The sequence below is a fragment of the Pseudorca crassidens genome, chromosome 5, assembly GCF_039906515.1.
Source record: "Pseudorca crassidens isolate mPseCra1 chromosome 5, mPseCra1.hap1, whole genome shotgun sequence".
In the NCBI taxonomy this organism is placed as follows: domain Eukaryota; kingdom Metazoa; phylum Chordata; class Mammalia; order Artiodactyla; family Delphinidae; genus Pseudorca; species Pseudorca crassidens.
Genome location: NC_090300.1, coordinates 129,714,847 through 129,718,133, shown reverse-complemented (window position 1 = coordinate 129,718,133; position 3,287 = coordinate 129,714,847). Strand labels below are relative to the sequence as shown.

Below are 3,287 nucleotides of genomic sequence, written 5' to 3'. Positions count from 1 at the left end.
TTCAAGTAAGATGTTCTATCTTGATTAATGCCATTACTCCATAAATAGTCACTTTTTCCAAAATTGCATTCAAATTTCATGTTGTACATTTCATAGTAGGAACCTAGATGGGTAGGTTCTGACACCTATAATCAGTCAGCACAGACTGTCTTTGACAAACGATCATCTAGTCACAATTTGTGCTTTCTCTTAACCCATTTCTGGACAAAAAACAGTCAGAAAAGATTTTAGGGTATATTGCATAGAACGACTGCCTCCAATAAATCAGCTCCCCAGAAACACAGGATGAGGATGATGTTTTACAATATTTCCTGTAAGAAAGTTCATTAAAAATTATCTTACACATATCTCTTTTTTTCAGAACCTTCCTAATATAGATTCTGCCATATAATTTCTATTAATAGCTCTAAGTGATGGAGAAACAATTTTTACTATCATGCAGACATTTTTAGTTACTTTTTCTTGGCCTTCAGTACTGGAGGTAGAGAAATCTTAAAGGCTGTCTTGCATGTAGTGCAGATAGGACTGAAATTGCAGAATACTGACAAGCAGACAGAATAGATGTAGCCTATTTCAATGAGATTTCGATGACAGAAGCAAGTAGCCCAGTAGTCAACAAGAATTGGGGGTGGGAGGATTAACTGAGATCTCTGATCTTGATCAGGAAGAAAAACTCACAGTAAATACTGCAGAAGGAAGGGCCTCTGAGGCACCTTCAAGTACAGTCCCCCTGTGATGTCACAAGCCTTTTGGAGGAGTCCTGAATCAGAGTCTAACACGCAGGCACCAATCAAAATATTCTGCTTCTGTGCTGCAAAGCTGACATTCATGAAGTTCATATATTGCAACACACTGTCTTCTGCAGCCTTAATCACCCAATAGACAATTTCATTTCCTGATTATCTTTAACCTCCTTGTTCATTCCATGAATGTAGCAAACAACTTTGGCGAGGTATCCTGCCAGCAGAGCTTCTGTATGTTGACCCTCTATGTCATTCTTGGTCATTAGATCTTTTATCTCTTCAACAATAATTTCATTTGCTGAAGTTAACAACTCATATTTTCATCTTCACTTCCTGAGGGATTAAATTCAGAAAAAGCGTTGCCAGAGTCTCCAAAGAAGTCTCCAAGTCTGCCATTCTTTCCGGGATATAAGAATTGAGTTTCTTGAATGTGACTTGCTATCACAGCAAGTTTGTTGGAACGATTCATGAATAAATGAGAGTTTCCTAACACCATCACTGTGTTTACGCATTTTGATAAAGTAAACTGAGATTACTTTAATGCTTGCTTTCGCCACCAAATTAGGCTGGTATTAACTACGATAACTAGAAGATTCAATTCATCTTCGTCTGAGACCATGGCAGCCCGGGTCCCTCAGCACACAGCCACTTGCATTCTCAAATTTTAAATAATTATATCTCTTCAAATATTGACTGTTTTCCCTCCACATTTGTGACCATCCAATGAGCCCATATAACACATAGGACATATTTTTTTTTAACATTTTTATTGGAGTATAATTGCTTTACAATGGTATGATAGTTTCTGCTCTATAACAAAGTGAATCAGTTATACATATGCATAAGTTCCCATATCTCTTCCCTCTTGCGTCTCCCTCCCTCCCACGCTCCCTATCCCACCCCTCCAGGCAGTCACAAAGCAACGAGCTGATCTCCCTGAGCTATGCGGCCGCTTCCCACTAGCTATCTACCTTACATTTGGTAGTGTATAGATGTCCATGCCTCTTTCTCGCTTTGTCACAGCTTACCATTCCCCTTCCCCATATCCTCAAGTCCATTCTCTAGTAGGTCTGTGTCTTTATTCCTGTCTTACCCCTAGGTTCTTTATGACATTTTTTTTCTTAAATTCCATATATATGTGTTAGCATACGGTATTTGTCTTTCTCTTTCTGACTTATTTCACTCTGTATGACAGACTCTAGGTCTATCCACCTGATTACAAATAGCTCAGTTTTGTTTATATTTATGGCTGAGTAATATTCCATTGTATATATGTGCCACATCTTCTTTATCCATTCTTCCGGTGATGGACACTTAGGTTGTTTCCATCTCCGGGCTATTGTAAATAGAGCTGCAATGAACATTTTGGTACATGACTCCAAGATTGCTTTGGATATTCGGGGACTTTTGTGTTTCCATACAAATTGTGAAATTTTTTGTTCTAGTTCTGTGAAAAATGCCAGTGGCAGTTTGATAAGGATTGCATTGAATCTGTAGATTGCTTTGGGTAGTAGAGTCATTTTCACAATGTTGACTCTTCCAATCCAAGAACATGGTATATCTCTTCATCTATTTGTATCATCTTTAATTTCTTTCATCAGTGTCTTATAATTTTCTGCATACAGGTCTTTTGTCTCCTGAGGTAGGTTTATTCCTAGATATTTTATTCTTTTTGTTGCAATGGTAAATGGGAGTGTTTTCTTGATTTCACGTTCAGATTTTTCATCATTAGTGTATAGGAATGCCAGAGATTTCTGTGCATTAACTTTGTTTCCTGCTACTTTACCAAATTCATTGATTAGCTCTAGTAGTTTTCTGGTAGCATCATTAGGATTCTCTATGTATAGTATCATGTCATCTGCAAACAGTGACAGCTTTACTTCTTCTTTTCCGATTTGGATTCCTCTTATTTCCTTTTCTTCTCTGATTGCCATGGCTAAAACTTCCAAAACTATGTTGAGTAAGAGTGGTGAGAGTGGGCAAACTTGTCTTGTTCTTGATCTTTGTGGAAATGCTTTCAGTTTTTCACCATTGAGGACGATGTTGGCTGTGGGTTTGTCATATATGACCTTTGTTATGTGGAGGACAGTTCCCTCTATGCCTACATTCTTCAGGGTTTTTATCATAAATGGCGTTGAATTTTGTCAAAAGATTTCTCTGCATCTATTGAGATGATCATATGGTTTTTCTCCTTCAAATTTGTTAATATGGTTTATCACATTGATTGATTTGCGTATATTGAAGAATCCTTGCATTCCTGGAATAAACCCCACTTGAGAATGGTGTATGATCCTTTTAATGTGCTGTTGGATTCTGTTTGCTAGTATTTTGTTGAGGATTTTTGCATCTATGTTCATCAGTGATATTCGCCTGTAGTTCTCTTTCTTTGTGACATCCCTGTCTGGTTTTGGTATCAGGGAGATGGTGGCCTCATAGAATGAGTTTGGGAGTGGTCCTCCCTTTGCTACATTTTGGAAGAGTTTGAGAAGGATAGGTGTTAGCTCTTCTCTAAATGTTTGATAGAATTCACCTGTGGAGCCACCT

At 37.8% G+C, this 3,287-nt stretch overlaps 1 pseudogene; it reads right to left on the bottom strand.

Annotated features, from left to right (window-relative positions):
* Window positions 1-353: 353 nt before the first annotated feature.
* LOC137224562 (general transcription factor IIH subunit 3 pseudogene) lies at window positions 354-1,365 on the bottom strand (annotated as a pseudogene).
* Window positions 1,366-3,287: the final 1,922 nt, after the last annotated feature.